This window comes from Heterodontus francisci, chromosome 23 (assembly GCF_036365525.1).
Source record: "Heterodontus francisci isolate sHetFra1 chromosome 23, sHetFra1.hap1, whole genome shotgun sequence".
Classification (NCBI taxonomy): Eukaryota; Metazoa; Chordata; class Chondrichthyes; order Heterodontiformes; family Heterodontidae; genus Heterodontus; species Heterodontus francisci.
In genome coordinates this window covers 39944256-39962436 of record NC_090393.1, presented here as the reverse complement: position 1 = coordinate 39962436, position 18181 = coordinate 39944256, and the positions used below count along the sequence as shown (strand labels likewise).

The window sequence follows — 18181 nt, the reverse complement described above, 5'->3', positions numbered from 1 at the left end:
ACCCTCCAATCAGTAGGAACTGCTCCAGAGTCTATCGAATTTTGGAAGATGACCACCAATGCATCCGTTATTTCCAGGGCCACTTCTTTTAGTACTCTGGGATGTAGATTATCAGGCCCTGGAAATTTGTCAGCCTTTAACCCCATTAATTTCCCTAGCACTATTTTTTCACTAATACTGATTTCCTTCAGTTCCTCCCTCTCATTAGATCTTTGGTTCCCTAACATTTCTGGGAGGTTATTTGTTTTGATTTTTGTTTTTAGAGATACAGCACTGAAACAGGCCCTTTGGCCCACCGAGTCTGTGCCGACCATCAACCACCCATTTATACTAATCCTACATTAATCCCATTACCCTCTCATATCCCCACCTTCCCCCTACCACCTACCTATACTAGGGGCAATTTATAATGGCCAATTTACCTATCAACCTGCAAGTCTTTGGGTGTGGGAGGAAACCGGAGCACCCGGCAAAAACCCACACGGTCACAGGGAGAACTTGCAAACTCCGCACAGGCAGTACCCAGAATTGAACCCGGGTTGCTGGAGCTGTGAGGCTGCGGTGCTAACCACTGCGCCACTGTGCCGCCCCTTTGTGAAGACAGAACCAAAGTATGTGTTTAATTGTTTTTTAATGTTTTAATTGGAAGGGAAAATTATTAATTTAATTGATATTGGGGGTTGGAGAGCGGCAAAAGAAACGTATTTATTTATTTTAATTCAATTTTACTTCAAGCATTTAAATGTCCCAGTAGGGCTGACAGCTATTTAAAAATGGCATCAATGCCTGCGCACACGCAGCTGACGCCATTGCCGGGGACAGGCCGCCCTCCCCCTCCACATGATTGGGGGGGCGGGGCCCGCCCTGGCTATTAAAATGAGCCGCTGCGCTTAGAATCGCGGCAGCGCTTTGGCGTGCAGCCCGGCAGCGGGCTTCTAGAATTCAGCCCCAGACTCTGATAATGAGTTTTTAATAAGAGACATTTTTCTGTGCTGAAAGCCAGACGAAAGAAAGACCCATCCCAGCAAGAAGAAGGATTCTGCCAAATACCATCTTTAAACAACCTTGAGACAGAGACAAAAGGTGACTTTGAAACTCCCTGCCTGAGCAATTGTAACAGGATTTCTCCCATTGAATTGTGACTGAGATTTAACCAAATGGTCTGTGACAAAGCATCCATCCACCGGGAACTTTGCAAAGTTCGACGTCAGTGAACCAAGAGAAAGGATAAATAGGCCTGCACCATTTTTAAAAAATCTTTCTCCCAGGGAAAAAAACAAGATTTCACAACGCCCTCTTTGTTAATGCCATGTCATGCACGGAAGGAGCCATGATGAAATGATCAATGAATTGTAGGAATTATCAAAACAAAAAGTCAAGTGCCAAGTTAAACCAAAGAAATATGGACACTTGCACCACAGTCAAAATGGAGTAGCGGTCACGTGACTCCTCCTGTACTGCATATCAACAAACATGTCTGCAAAGACAAAACTGATTAATTGCATCTGAACAGTTCTGGGAAGAACCCATTGAAATTGAAAGAGGCACCATTGCATATTGATGACTATCTACATTAACAAATTAACAAAGGGTTCTGGAGACAAGCTGACTCACAACCCAAAACAAAATGAATAGATGAGGAGTAGCACCATTATAACAGAATGTTCTGCATTCAGACATCAACAGATAGCCATGGTTTCCATATCCTGGTTGATTGTGTGGTCACACCAGGGGAGGCGGCCATGTGTCACCTCACAGAAAATCAAAGGGATGGAATTTTAACTTAAAGTCTAGCCCTCTGGAGAGAGAGGGGAGATTGAGACAAAATACAACGAATGGCAATCTAGCCAAAGGCTGTGAAATCGGACAAGCACAAAGAAAAGGCCCTGCTGCTAATTCTACACTTCAACTTGCTGCAGCAGAGAACCTGAAGTGATCATTGCTTCCAGTCTGAAGTTTTAACTACCAGAACCCTTCAACACCTCAGCAAGTTCACAACTATAAACATCAAACCTGTACCTTTGAAAAGACCTCTCCTCCCAAGCAGATACAACAGGTTTTCTGTGAACCACAAACTCTTACCTCCCTTTGAACTTAAATTCCATCCTACCCTTTCTCTCTCTATCTATTCTTGTGTATGCATGTGTGTGTGAATGTGTGAGTGGGTGAAGTTTGCAAAATTCAGGTCATTTGTCAGTTTATTTGACCCTAAAATACTCAGTGACTAACACACCATTTTTAACAAAACATAATTGCCGTCAGGTGCGAAGTGAGGAGTGGAAGTTACCCACATCACTTACCACCTGTCCATAACAACCATCAGACCTAAATGCATGCTATCTTTTAATATCTATCTTTTCTTGTGTGTGTGCATGGGTGTGTGTGTTTGTGTATGGGTGAAGTTGCGAATACTTTCAGGTATTGTTTAAGAAACATTTATCTTCCTTTAAACCTATGAGAAAACCTGTTATTTGTCTATTTATTGACCATTAAAACACTTAAGGGTTAAAATACAATTTTGATAAAACACACTGGGCTAAAATTTATGGTCCTGCCACCAAAATTGGCGGCAGGTGAAAATTTGCGGGCTGCACTTCATGGGGCTACCACGCTATTAAGCGCGGCAGCTCATTTAAATAGCCAGGGTGAATCGCTCCCCCCCCCCCACACCCGATAACCTGGAAGGGGAGGGCTGTCCGTCCCTGGCAATAGCACAGCAGCCTTTGTGCAGGCGCTGACACCATTTTTAAATTGCAATTTAAATATTTAAAGATATTTCAAATTATTATTTATTTAAAATTATTATATATTAAAAATATTTAAAGATTTACATTGCAGTTTAAATATTTAAAGATATATTGATGTAGAATTGATTTTTTAACAATAAATAAATGTTTCTAGCCTTCTCCCACCCCCCTTAACCATAGAATTAATTACCTGCCCGCTCTGCCTCCCCAAAACCCTTACCTTGTGCACCTGACCTTCCCCCCACAAAGTTCATAAACTTTACACTTTACCCCTTCCCACCATCCCCTAAGCTAATGAAATTACTTTGACACTGATAACATCCTGCCCTGAAAAACGTACCTGCTCCCCCTTCCCCACCAATGTTCCTTCTCGGATCCCCGGATGGGGATCCGAAGCCACGGGAGTGCTGGCCACTGGCACCAATATTGCAGCAGGACAGAAGGCAGAGGTGCAGGTCTGATTCATTCATTAATTTTAACGGATTTAAATATGTTAATGGGTGTCCCGTTGCTGAGTAGCAGGGGCGCCGCCAGGAGGTTTCTCCGCCGCCAACAATATCGGGCTGGGCCTTCCCAGCACCGAGGCCCATGGTAGGCCTCTTCTGGAGGTATTTTGCAGCCCCCCTAGCCATGACCACTGACATCGGGGGGGTTTTAAAATTTGCCCCACTGTCAGTCGAAAGGTGAAAAGTGGAAGTCATCCCTATCATCTCCCACCTGTCTGTAGCAACGCCTTAATTAGAAGGACGACACCCTAGTCCACTCCTCCATTACCCCCACCACCTCATCCCTGTCCCATGGCACCTTCCCCTGCAATCGCAGGAGGTGTAATACCTGCCCATTTACCTCCTCTCTCCTCACTATACCAGGTCCCAAACACTCCTTTCAGGTGAAGCAGCGATTTACTTGTACTTCTTTCAATGTAGTATACTGTATTCGCTGCTCACAATGTGGTCTCCTCTACATTGGGGAGACCAAACGCAGACTGGGTGACCGCTTTGCGGAACACTTCCGCTCAGTCCGCAAGCAGGACCCTGAGCTTCCAGTTGCTTGCCATTTCAACACACCCCCCTGCTGTCATGCTCACATCTCTGTCCTGGGATTGCTACAGTGTTCCAGTGAACATCAACACAAGCTTGAGGAACAGCATCTCATCTACCGATTAGGCATACTACAGCCTGCCGGACTGAACGTTGAGTTCAGTAATTTCACAGCATGACAGCCCCCCATTTTACTTTCATTTTTAGTTGTTTTTTCTTTTTTACAACCTTTTTTTGCATTTATTTCATTTCATCTTAGTTTGTTCAGTTTACTTACCCACTGTTTTTTTTCATGTTTGCACTTGCTGCTGTTCAATATTCAGTCCGTTAACACCTTTGTCTTTCAACACACCATTAACATATTGTTTGCCTTTGCTCCATGACCTTTGGTCAGCTATGTGGCCTTGTCCAATCTACACCTTCTCCTTTGTTATCTCTTGCCCCACCCCCACCTCACTTGCTTATACCCTGTGACATTTTTAATATTTGTCAGTTCCGAAGAAGGGTCACTGACCCGTAACGTTAACTCTGCTTCTCTTTCCACAGATGCTGCCAGACCTGCTGAGTGGTTCCAGCATTTCTTGTTTTTATTATTAATTGGAAGGACGTCTCGTATTACACAATGTGATAATTCCATTTCCCACACTACTTAAGATTGCCAGTTTAATGCAAATTAGTTATCAATTATTGGCAGTTGCTGCTTTGGACTTGGTCTAATCAGGGCTTGAAACTGCACAAACTGATTTTACTTAAAACTTTTACAGCAATCAGAGGATCAAAACTTTCATCCCATCAGTCTGTAATGATTTGAATCCAAATCAAAAACACAGATTAATTTTCTTAAAGGGACAGGCACATCTGAATCCAAAATGAACTGATTAAACATTCAGAATTTTCTGTGACAATACATCTCTATTCTAATCAATTTGAATCGAGGAAGGATGCTCCTCCTCATCTACTTAATACTCTTTTTGAATATTTTGATACATTTCTCAAGAAGTGACTTTTATGTGTGTGTTAAATCCCCAAGAGCTCCTTTACTGAACCTCTTAAACTGTCATCAGAAATATCCTGTTTAAAATTGTAACTCTTTCAGTAAGGAGATGCCTTTGCAATTTAATTACTACTGCTCATTTTATTGGATCGCAATTAAGGACAAGTTTATACGCAATGATTCTCATTAGCATTTTAAATAGTGTCTGGAGTCATTAAATGGTTAAAATTGTCTTTAGTGCTTAACAAAATATCAAGAATTCTTACTTGAATATATTCAATAGAGGGAAGAGCATTAAGGAAGTGAAATTCTGCTAATCTCAGTAGCTAACTGTGCACAGATTTATTGGTATGTCTGCACTAATTGTGTCTCTGAATATACATACAGATAGGCACTTTCTGATACATCTGTTACTGTTATCTTCATTATCTGTAGCAGTAATATTTTATGCAGTGAAAATTACAGTATTACATATGCACAAAGTCACTTCTAGTTTCACTCAATGAAGTTTTCACATTCAGCTTTCACTGTTAACGACCCCTCAGTACCAATTTTCATCTTGCAACAAGCATGTGCTTGGGTCGCCCAAGTGGAGGTCCCAACGAAAATGCTGGCAAGCAGAGTGAGAACGAGGTGGTAAATTCAGCCCAGTGATTTTTGTCACGCTACCGCCTCATTCCCACCAGAAAACAAAGATGGAAATCACATCCCTCACGTCTACTAATGCTTTTCAAAGCAACCCTTGATCCTTTCATGCAACCAACATTTCTTGCTTCTGCCTATATCCATTTAGAATATTACTGTCATAATCACTCCAATTCATCCAAAAATTTTAATAATCAGAAGAACCACATGACAAAGTAAAACTACAAAAAAACAAAAATAACTTCTCACTCCAGTGTGGATGTTAACCCACCTCGAGCTGCTCCTGCTCCATTTCTTGACTGCACTCAACTTGCACACAAAAATGAGTATTTAGGCTAAACTAAAAACAGAAAATGCTGGAAGTATTCAATAGGTCTGGTAGCATCTGCGGAGAGAGAAACAGAGTTAAGGTTTCATGGTTTCAGCCATGGCTCAGTTGTTAGTACTCTTACTTCTGTGTCTGAAGGTCAAGGGTTTAAGTCCCACTTCAGGACTTATGTACAACAATTTCGGCTGGCATACCAGTGCAGTGTGTACTGAGATGTTGAACAGAGGCTGATCTGCCTTCTCAGGTGGATGTAAATGATCCCATGGCACTATTTTGAAGAAGAGCGGGGGAGCCAATATTTATCCTTCAATCAACATCACAAAAACAAATTATCTGGTCATTACCACATTGCTGTTTGTGGGAGTTTGGTGTGCGTAAATTGGCTGCCATGTTTCCTACATCACAACAGCTTATAAGTACTTCATTGGCTAGAGTGCTTTGGGACAACTGGTGGTCATGAAAGGCACTATATAAATGCAAGTCTTTCTTTTTAATCCAATCCAAGTTTTTGCTGAGTTAGCTGATCACAATAGCGTCGGTAAATAGGGAGTAGAAAAGTTGGCAGGTTTCTTGTTCTTCATTGTAGTCTAGCAAAGCCTGTTTGATGTATGGATGTAAGATGAGGATAGGATTAAACTCAGCTCCAATATCCCCACAGTCAAACAGCCTCCCAACACATGCTGTTAAGGCTCACAAAAGGCCATTTGGACAAGGTACAAAAAGAAAGGAGGGGAGGAGACAAAATTGGTATGGGAAAAAGGCTGAGTATTCCACCTTTCAATTCCATCTCAAGAATAGGCTATGAAGCTTTATTGCTTGGTAAATGATCAATATTTGTGTTTTTTCACAAATAAAATATGCTTCAGTAACATTTTAAGATTTAAAGCTAAAAGTTTTATTTTCAATTTTTTTTACACACATAGGTTGGAATTTAATTCCCCCAGCGGGAGTGGGCTGGGTTGCAGGGGGCCACTTAAGGGCCTCTTCCCACCACCACTGGTATTTTACCAGCAGCTAATGGGCACTTTGTTACCTGAGGAGGCCGTCCAGTAATAACCGGTGGCCTCCTTGTGGGCTGGGCCCTCCTGATGGGGCACCCTGTGCCCCATGGAGGGCCACCCCAGCAGGACTTGCCTCCCCCACTGAACACCACCACCCCCGCCCTCTCCATCAATCGCACTGCCTTGCCGGGGCCTGGCCGATTGACCCCGAAGAGTCCTGACCCCACTTACCTGTTCTGAGGTCCACTTCCATCGTGGCTGTTCTTACTGGATGCAGTCCCAGCAGTAGCCACGGCTCCCAGTGGCGCTGCTGGGACTGACAAGCTGCTGGCCCACTAATTGGCCGGCAGCTCTTGGAGGCGGGACATGCTGCCTCAGAGGGGCAGAAGTCATGACTGCAGGTAATTAATCGCTTGAGCCACACAAAATATCAGCATGGTTTCCAGGCCTGACAGAGGGGGTTCACCCCTGTCTTTCCAGCCAATGGGCAGGGCCACCACCTCATCATTAAATTACAGCCATAAAGAGTAATGAATGCATCCAATGCTGCAGTGTTTAGACAGTGGAGCTGGTGCAAATCACACATTAGTTTGATGTAATTATCACCTGATGAATAATTAGTGTATATTTTACAGACTAAGTAAATGCTCACAAGCCCTTTCCAGGGCATTGCCAATAAAAGTACCATTTAGCATCAATGAAAAAGCTTATAGTATTACACTTACATATCATTTATACTTTTATAAATAAATAAACATTTAATGGATTACCATTTGTAACATTGAGAATACAAGAGGCAGCACAAAAATATGATGAAATCAAAGACATTTTAACATTGCGAAATCATTCAAAAATGTCAGTTAGAATCTTTGAACAGCTAAGCACTCGACTGTTTACCATGTCTTGACGAGTGAAGGTGTGCCCTGCAGGCAACATTACATTGCCAGGCTTTTTTCTTTTTTTTTAATGTCTTTCTTTACATACTTGCTGTCCAGTGGAATAAAAGAGTCAAATGAACTGGAATCTTCATGTGTTCCATGTGTTTTCTCCTGCCTAACATTTTCTGAGGGGATACTCCTTCCTTCTTCTCCTGAGTTAAGAGGGGCACATTGGGAGCCCCCTACCTGTCTCTGGTTAGTCGCTTAACTTGGTCCTTTGAAGCCCATCACTCCGCTAGAGTTGAAGCAGCTTCGGCATCCATCATCGACACAGCCAGTTTCAGTTCCCCAACCTCACGCTCCATCTCTGCCAAGCGCTTTTCCATCTCTTCAGACATGATTAAAGACACTGAAACTTATACAAGCTATTTGAAAAAGGGAGTTAGAACAAGTTGAATGTCGATGACAAGGACAAATGCAATACCATTCGGTCAATTACAGCACATGGGACCAACATATACAGTGACTATTATACTAAGAAAATAGTACTACATATTCTGTACTGGATAACCATTACATCCTACACCAGTGCATGCTTAGCTATGATGACATCGTCAGCAATGACCACTGGGTAAAAATGGCTGCCACGGATCTTGTCGGCCATAGATGCTTGCCGGATTTGGTGTTGAGTCTGCCACACGCCTATAAATTCTGGGTTGGGAGGCCAGCTAATTGACGCCCTGCTCCCTGTGTAGAGGGAGTTGTGCAGGAGTGTACCAATGTATCCACAACTGTATGCAGACTCTGCCATTTCACCTGCAACAGGGCTGAATGGGCAGTACCAATTTGAGGGGGGAGGCTACAGTACAACTGCTCTGTTACACTTGGAAAATAGAAACCAGAATTTTTAAACACACTCACTCACAAATGTTCCTTGCTACAGTCTATATTTCTCATTCTGAAACATAATATCTCTGATAGTATATGAAAGGGGAAAGCCTAAAACAGACTCTCAGATGTGTCACATAACTTCCTTTCATTGGATATTAAGGACTTTAAGAATTCAGATTCTTGAGACTATTTAATATATATTCATAGACAGGCTGATTATTCAGATCATATTTGTAATGTGTCCAGTTCCAGCCAGGAGGGAGGAATGCTTTTGAAAGTAAGTTCAAATCTTTCATTTTGAACCAATTGATCTCCTGTGGTTTGGGATTGTTTTTATCCCCTAGAATTATTTCGTACTCTCACATTCTGACTGTGTTCTCTTTATTCATTCCCAAGATGTGGGCATTGCTGGCAATGCCAGTATTTATTGCCCATTCCAAGTTGCCTTTGAAAATGCGTGGTGAACTGCATTCTTGAAACATTACAGTTCATATAGTGAACGCACTCCCGCAACGCTGTTAGGTAGGAACTTCCAGGAATTTGGCCTAGCTACGATGAAGGAATAGCGATATATGTCCAAGTCAGAATGGTGTGTGACTTGGAAGGGAACTTGGAGGTGTTCCGTGCACCTACCTCCCCTGTTCTTCTAGATGGTGCAGGTCACTGGTGTGGAATACCCTGTCGAAAAAGCCTTAGTGTGTTGCCACAGTGCATCTTATAGACGGTACACACTGCAGCCAAAATATACCAGTGGTGGAAAGAGTAAAGGCATGAAATTCAATAAGGCCTGAAAACAGGTGTGGGGTTCACGACATGCCCATTGCTTCCTGTGCAAACATCATGCTGCCTGCTCCATTAATTGATTTTCTCATGCAGAGAGCACCAAGCGCACCCCTGATAGTTGCATGCTTGCGCAAGGGCGCAAAATTGTGAGAGGCCACCAACACTTAACGCCAACCTGCCTTATTTAACAGGGAGATGCATTCTCACTGTATCAGATGCGGGAACTGTTTGTAGAAGAGAGTGTGAGCTGGAGGAACACTGAATGATGGCACAACCTGGCAGAAAGCGGGCTCCAAGATTTTCCAAAGCTACATTGGTGCAGGAGGTGCCTATCTGCAGGGGATCAGAAGGCTCCCCAGATAAACTCTCAGAAAGCAGTGAGAGCAGATACCTGTGATGTTGAATGCCAGGAGTGCAGCTCTGAAGACCTGGAAACCATGCCACAAGAAATTCAATGAGCTCAATGGTCAAGGACAAGGAATGCACCTTCAAATGCCATATCCTACCATCCGCCCCATTCGCCTCGCACACTACTCAAAGCACCACACCCCAATCACTGATTGGCAACAATATCAATAAACCATGACTTAGACCTAACATTCAGAGCTTCATTTCATCCTCACACACTTCATACTGCTGCAAGCCTCACACCCAGATCTCACAACTTGTACACATTGCCTGCTATTCACGCATGATAGCCACATTGCCCAAATACATTACACCACACTTACTGACACACTTCCCTCCCTTGCAGGACAAGGTGGCATGTGACTGGAGGCTGCAGGAACTAACAGTTGCGGGACAGGCATTGAAACTATACAAGATGATGGTATGCTCATACCTAATCCTCCTTCTCATATGCTACTTCCTCCTCTTCCCTGATTGTCTGATTTGAAAGTTGCTGATGGTTTAAGTATGCATCTTTTGTTCTCCTCCCCTCCCCTCACCACAATCCCACCCTCCTCTCTTTCTCCTTTCAGATACCCAAGAACTGCAACCTGGCCAGGCAGTAGAGGAACGTAGGAAGACACTGATGATGAACAGACACCATCACTCAATTTCACACTCAGCCACCAGCTCAGATACTGACAACAAGCGTAATTTAGAGGATAGCATAGAAGCAGCATTTGCACATTATGAGACATAAGGCATGAAAGACCAGCAACCAGAATGGGACAAGGGCAGCACAGGTGAGAACTAGCCAGAGGGTGAGGTTCCACATGAGTTCTGCTGCAGAGTACTCAGATGAGGACTTCAATGGGGTGGCCTATTGAAAATGCTTGGTGCATTCATTGGCAGGCGTGTCAGAAAGCCTGAAGTCACTGTCAAGGAGCATGGAGGAGTCCAGTACCAACTCGGCACAGGACTTTGTGCAGAGCTTGGAGCCCATCCTTTTCAACATGGAAGCACACTTGTGAACTCAACCATGATGTAGCATTTAATGGTCAATGTCTCAGCTGCCACTGCAGCAGAAGCATAAGCCACCGACTGCCTGGGTGCTGCTGTCAAAGCTCAGACTGAAGTCATGCAAACTCAGCTTGCTACCACGCAAGTTCAGACTACTGCCATCATCGCTGCAGACCCCAGTGTGCAAAGGGGCTTTCAGGCCCTCACAGCAGTCCAGCAATCTGTCATCAACACACGATGCTAGGATTGCTGAGGCTTCACCTCATTGGTATGGCAGTGACTCCCTGGAGCACACACCTGCTGCCCTCTCTCAGGATGAAGGTGTTCATCCACTCTGCCACTCAGCCAGTGCCATTGCTATTGCCTGTCAGCCAGTCAGCCCAGACTGCTGCCACTCAAAAGCTGTCTGAAGCCGGGCCTTCTAGGCCCATAGCTGCTCGAAATCATCCTGCAAGGCCATCTGCGGTCTCCCCCACTGAAGGTCAGCAGACTTCCACCAGCTATGCTGCAGCCACTGGGGCAGTATTGTGTAGGAGCACTAGGATAGGCAAAGGCACATGGAAGACTGGCACTTAGGGTATGCACAGGAGTGATTAGTTGATTTCTGTTTGGAATATTGGATAGTTTGATTCATATAGTTGTTTAGGAATGTTTGTTTTGTGGTGCCTTTTATTTCAACATTGTGTCATGGACGTTGTGATAATCAGTAAGGGAGATAAGGGAAGTTGTGGGACTGTTGAATGGAGAATTGGAGTTGCGTTCAGTGGTACTGCAACCACATGAGCCGATCACCGACAGCCCCGCTAGAAAGACAAGGTGATGGTTTTCTCCTCCCTTCTTCTTCCTCTTCCTCCTCCTCAGCTGCTCGCTGTATACCTAGTGGCAAGGGCTGTGCCCTCATTATGGCGATGTTGTGCAGGATGCAGCAGACCACAATGAATCATGACACGTACTCTGGAGGGTACTACAGGGCTCCTCCAGAGGGGTCTTGGCAACACAAGCATTGTTTAAGCATCTTTTAAGCATCCCACTGGTCTGTTTGATATTTCATGTGGCAGAATGGCTTTCGTTATACGCATACTGGCCATGTGTGCTCACTAGAGTGTGGAGTCAGCTGGTCAGTGGATAGCCCTTGTCACCCAGTAGGCACCGTCGCGGTGGCTCAAATGCTGATGGTACAGAAGAGACCCGCAAAATGAAAGCATCATAACTACTGCCAGGATACCAGGCATTGACTTGCTGAGTATGGTTGCACACCAGCTGGACATTGAGGGATTGGAATCCCTTCCGGTTGTGATAAATCTCAGAACTTACACGCAGTACCTGCAATACGACGCATCTACTGTCAATGGCACCCTGCACCATGGGAAGCCTGCAATCCTGGCAAAATGGCTTGCTCACTTTGCCTGCTTCTCTCTGGCAAGAAAAAAGTAAATGCATTCAGCTCTCTTGGAATACAAAGCTTCAGTGACCTCTTTCATGCAATAGTTGATGGCAAACTGGGGTATGTTGAAAATATCACCTGCTTCAGCCTGGAAGGAGCCCAATGCATAAATTTTCATGGCCATAGTCACCTTCACAGTCACTGGTAATGGTGTCCTTGCCGTGCTCTGCAGCTGCAGGTTGGGCGGCAACAGGTGGCAGATTTCAGCGAGCCTTTCCTTGGTGAAGCAGATTCATCTAACACACTGCTCCTCGCTGAGGTCGAGAGTGGAGAATTGCTCCCTGAAGACCCTGGCCAGGATTTTATGTGGCCCCTTAAGGCAGCGTCAGAAGTGAGGGGCACAGAGTATCGTGATGGGTAGCGGGATCGAAGGCCCCGTCACCAAGCGATCTTCCTGTAAGTGGGATAGGCTGAGGATGGCCTTCGTGCCCAGAGGCCAATTGAGGCCCTTAAGTGGCCTATTAATGGCCAATTAAGGGAATCTTTCCGCCGCCGCTGGGATCTTATCAGCGGTGGGGGGGGGTCTCTGCCACGGGGGGAAGGAACTTGTAATACGAGGCACCCTCCTTGCGGGCTTGGGAGAGATCCCTTCTCCGTGGGCAATCTGTGGCCAAAAGAGGACCCCCTGCCAGGAATTACTTCACCCCCGGGATCCCCTCCCCCTGGACTGCATGACCACCACCCCCCCGCCCCTCTTACCAGGGCCTTCTGGAATGACCTCGATGACCCCACCTCATATACCTGAGGCCTGGGGTTCCAGTGCTGGGCCTGGGTCCAAGGCCTCTGCAGTGCTGACAGTAGCCACCAGTAGTGCTGCTGATACTGCTGAGTTGCCTGTAGGCCCTCTGATTGGCTAGCAGCTCTTGGAGGCGGGATCCTCGTCTTTAAAGGGACGGGGATCCTGGCTTCCGAAACTACTGCATCCATGTCTGGGAGCAATTGGTCTAAGAAACACCCTTGAATTCAGAACCAAAGCCTTCAGCATACAACACACCACTTCCTGTAGACTTCAATAACTTTAAGTAGCTGTACAAACCTCCAAACATAGAATCAGAGAATCAGAGAAAAGTTACAGCACAGAAGGAGGCCATTTTGCCCATCGTGTCTGTGCCAGCTCTCTGCAAGAGCCATTCAGCTAGTCCCACTGCCCTGCCTTTTCCCCAGGCCTACAAATGTTTCCTCTTCGGGTAACTAAATTTGAAAGCCATGATTGAATCTACTTCCATCACCCTCTCAGGCCATTCATTCCAGATCCTAACCACTAGCTGCATAAAAACATTTTTCCTCATGTCGCCTTTGGTTCTTTTGCCATTCATCTTAAATCAGTGTCCTCTGGTTCCTGACCCTTCTGCCAATGGGAACAGTTTCTCCCTGTCTACATTGTCCAGACACCTCATGATTTTGAAAACCTCTATCAAATCTCCTCTCAAACGTCTTTTCTCCAAGAAGACCAGCTCCAGCTTCTCCAATCTATACACTTCTACTAACTCAGCAGCAACCAGTACAAATTAATCAGCAACTAACATGAGGATTAGTTGATGATCCTTTTAAATAGTGCTGTTGGTGGGTTATTCATCCTGCTGAACATCTGTTCAGTGGTGTGAGGTTAAGAGTGTGTGTCAGCTGGAGCATTAACCTCGAAAATGGCATAGTTGGCACCAAATCAGCCTACTTTGTATTCCTCCGGCTTACGCTCTCTGTGCCCATGCTAATGCCCTTATCAAAATGACTTCTCAGGACCCGAAGTGTGCGCACATAGCGTAGATACCATTTTTTAAACCCAAACCTGCATCTGTGGTGCCAAAAATGTGGGCATTATGCAACCGGGTATTGCAGTCTGAATGTTTAAGGTGGTGGATTGGGGCCGATCAAGCAGACTGCTATGCTCTGAATGGTGCCGAGCTTCTTGAGTGTTATTGGAGCTGCACTCATCCAGGAGAGTATTCTATTACATTCCTGATTCGTGCCTTGTAGATGGTGGAGTTAGGGGGGATGAGTCATTCACCACAGAATATCCTGCCTCTGACCTGCTCGTGTAGCCACAGTATTTTAGTGGTTAGTGCAGTTAAGTTTCTGGTCAATGGTGAGCCGCAGGATATTAATGGCAGCGGATTTTGTTTATTCAATGTCAAGGGAAGGTGACTAGATTCTGTCTTGCTTGAGATGGTCATTGCCTGCTACTTTTATTCGTTTTTGTGGGATTTGGGTGTCAGCATTCATTGTCCATTCCTAATTACCCTTGAACTGAGTGGCCATTTCAGAGTCAACCACATTGCTGTGGGTCTGGAGTCACATGTAGGCCAGACCAGGTAAGGATGACAGATTTCCTTTCCAGATGGGCTTTTACAACAATTGGCAATGGTTTCATGGTCACCATTAGACTAGCTTTTTAATTCCAGATTTATTAATTGAATTCAATTTCACCATCTGCCATGATGGGATTTCAACCCATGCCCCAGAGCATTAGCCTGAGCTCTAGATTACTAGTTCAGTGACATTACCACTACGCCACCACCTCCCCTAATTGTGTGGCACAAATGTCACTTACAGCCCAAGCCTGGACAGTGACCAAATCTTGTTGCATTAGGACATGGGCTGCTTCTTGATAAGAGGAATTGTGAATGAAACTGTACAGTGTGCAATCAGCAGTAAACATCCCCACTTCTGACCTTATGCTGAACGAAAGGTCATTGATGAAGCAACTGAAGGTGTTTGGATCTAGGGCACTGTCCTGAGGAATTCCTGAAGTGATGTCCTGGGACTGAGGTGATTGACGTCCAATAACTACAAGCATCTTCCTTTGCACTAGGTATGACACCAACTAGTGGAAAATTTTCCCCTGATTCCCATTGAATTTTACACGGGCTCCTTGATAAGAACATAAGAATATAAGAACTAGGAGCAGGAGTAGGCAATTCAGCCCCTTGAGCCTGCTCCACCATTCAATATGATCATGGCTGATTTTATCTCGGCCTCAACTCCACTTTCCTGCCCATTCTCCATAACCATTCAACCCATTACTAATTAAAAATCTGTCTATTTCCTCCTTAAATTTACTCAGTGTCCCGGCATCCACTACACTCTGGGGTAGTGAATTCCACAGACTCACGACCCTTTGAGAGAAGTAATTTCTCCTCATCTCTGTTTTAAATCTACGACCCCTTATCCTAAGACTATGACCTCACATTCTAGATTGCCCCACCAGAGGAAACATCCTCTCTACGTCTACTTTGTCAATCCCCTTAATCATGTAGAGAGAAACCAAGTTAACGTTTCAGGTGTGTGACCCTTCATTAGAATTGGCAAAAGCTAGAGATGTAACAGTCTTTGAGCAAGTTAAAGGGGGAGGGAGGAGGAAGAACAAGAAAGAAGGGCTGTGATAAGACGAAGGGGGCCCGCAGGTATGATCCCGAGCTTCCGGTTGTTTGCCATTTTAATTCTCCAACTTGTTCCCATGCCCTCATTTCTGTCCTCGGCCTATTGCAATGTTCCAGTGAACATCAAAGCAAGCTCGAGGAACAGCACCTAATTTTCCAATTAGGCACGCTACAGCCTTCTGAACTCAATATTGAGTTCAATAATATCAGACCTTTCACTTGCTCAAAGGCTGCTACATTTCTAACTTTTCCCAGTTCTGATGAAGGATCACAGACCTGTAGCGTTAACTGTTTCTTTCTACACAGATGCTGCCGGACCTGCTGAGTATTTCTGGCGCTTTCTGTTCTCATTTCAGAGTTCCAGCATCTGCAGTATTTTGCTCTTAATTAATTAGTTCTGCTTTTGGTGGGCAGGACATATCTGGGCAATTTTTCACCTTATTGGGTGGATGGTAGTGTTGTAGCTATACTGGTAAAGATTGGCTGGATGCACAGCTAGTTCTGGAACACAAGTTTTCAGCAGTACACCTGGGATGTTGTCAGGGCCCATAGCCTTTGTGTGCTCAGCTGTTTTTTGATATCACGTGGAATGAATCAAATTGGCTGAAGACTGGCTTCTGTAATGGTGGGGACCTCATGAGGAGGCTGAGATGAACCATAAACTCAACACTTCTGGCTGAGCATGGTGGCCTTGTCTTTTGCACTGATATGCTTGGCTTTGCTATCCTTGAGGATGGGGATGTTTGTGGAATCTCCTCCTCCTGTTTTTTAGTAATCCACCACCATTCATGACTGGAGGTAACAAGACTGCAGAGCTTTGATCTATTGTTGTTGTTAATATCTGCAAGACTGGATCTTATTACATTCGAACATTTATGGAATAAGGTCTGGTGGTGGTAAGTTGACAATCCTCTTAGCAGTTCACTAAATCAATGTAAAGTAAGCCCACCTCTGATACTTTGGGCAGCTGTTCAACCACCAGCTGGTGCTTTTTAATTGAAATACCTCCAATTTTACATATCATTTATAATACTCAACAGATAATTAAGTACTTGGTAGGATTATGTCTGCTTGGATAAGAAACTGGCAAAGCATGGAATGCATATAAACAAATGCATTCTTTCTCTAAAAATATGAAAGTGTTTAGATCTTGTAGAAACTACAAAGTTGTAAAATTCCTCTGACGTAAAGGGGCTCATTCCATTGAATAATATGAGCCAAATGGAAGGGCGTTCACATTGGCATGAGTATTTTTTCTGTTTGCAGAAATTAAAAGTCGATACCATAGTAATTTTTTTTCCTTACCTGCAAAACAAGTGAAAAGCACGTTATAATTTTCCATACATTCTTGCTGCGTTGTTCAGTCAACATTCGTTGCCATCAACACTGCTGAAAACATAGCCAAACATTCAATTTTAGTCATTTCTATTTTATGTATTTTATATTTTATATAAGTGCTAAATATTAACAAGAAAATACTTTGTCAAAATTAATAATGCTACTAAAACTTAATTTTAGGACAACTGGAAAATGCTTCTCTATACTTCAGTGCTGGTAGCTGAAGTGAAAATTGGTTTGATTTGTCCAGATTTTATTTCATTTTCAAAATATTTTTAAAAACATAACCTGCTTTATTATAGTACAGAAATGCTACTTCAATCTTCACAGCACATGTTGAAATATAGTTTATCATTTAATTTTTTGTTTTATTTTCATTTCATTGTATCAGTAGCTTTTTATAATTTTGTTAGTGGAAACCACGTTATTGTTGGTCTACTCAAATAAACTATTTACTCTTCCAATTTGTTTTATCTTCGGTGATATGTTGCATAGACTATAAGAGGCTGCCTTGTGCTACATTCATGAAACAAGATTGAGTAGAAGAGCCTCCTACAGCATCTTTTCAAGGATAATGAGGGGACTTGTGAAGTGAAGCAGAGCTCCCGATTGTGCCTTTTCAAAAATATCATCCAGAATTGTTGGACATGTTTTGGTGTTCTATTTTCAATGTAATGTTACAGCGATTAAAATATGTGTTAAATGTTATGCACTGGTAATGGTATTGATTAATACAACTGCTAAATTCTCGCAAAATAACAGTAAAAAAATGCTGTTATTGTTGTTTGAGGAAAAAAGAGAAATATAATTTAGAATAACTAATGGCCATCCAGCTGGGCAATTTATTTTGAAGTCATTGCTTTCAGGTGTAAAAGCTTTTGAGATATGCATTATGGACCCCTTCCCACCCCACACAAATAGCAAACTAATTCAAGTTGGCAAAAGAAAGTTTTTGGAGGTATCAGGTCACACAAAGAGTAAAAGATCCTGAAAGACCACAAAAGCTCCATATACAACATAGAACACAAAAATGTTCCGTTTACGAGAAGGAATAAATGGAAAATAGGTTAGTAGACAACTAAATGGAAAACAGATTAGTGAAAAATGCTATTGTTAATAGAGCGCAACTTTTGTAGCAAATAATGTCCCAAATTGGTAAACACGGGGATCAATAAAAAATACTCATGTCAAGGACAATATCATAGCAACGTTGGACTTTAGCATCATGCTGTTGAATTGTTTGGTTAGTAATGGTGAGATATTACCAGACTAGAAAATAAGAAGATTCGAAGAGACAACAATTGAATG

General features: G+C 43.6%; 1 long non-coding RNA gene across 1 annotated transcript in view; it reads left to right on the top strand.

Annotated features, from left to right (window-relative positions):
• Positions 1-17581, top strand: part of LOC137382995 (uncharacterized) — a 34177-nt gene extending 16596 nt beyond the window's left edge. Inside the window, exon 2 of the long non-coding RNA XR_010977319.1 lies at positions 17369-17581. This is a non-coding gene — a long non-coding RNA (uncharacterized lncRNA). The remainder of the gene's footprint in view (positions 1-17368) is intronic.
• The last annotated feature ends 600 nt before the right edge of the window (positions 17582-18181 follow it).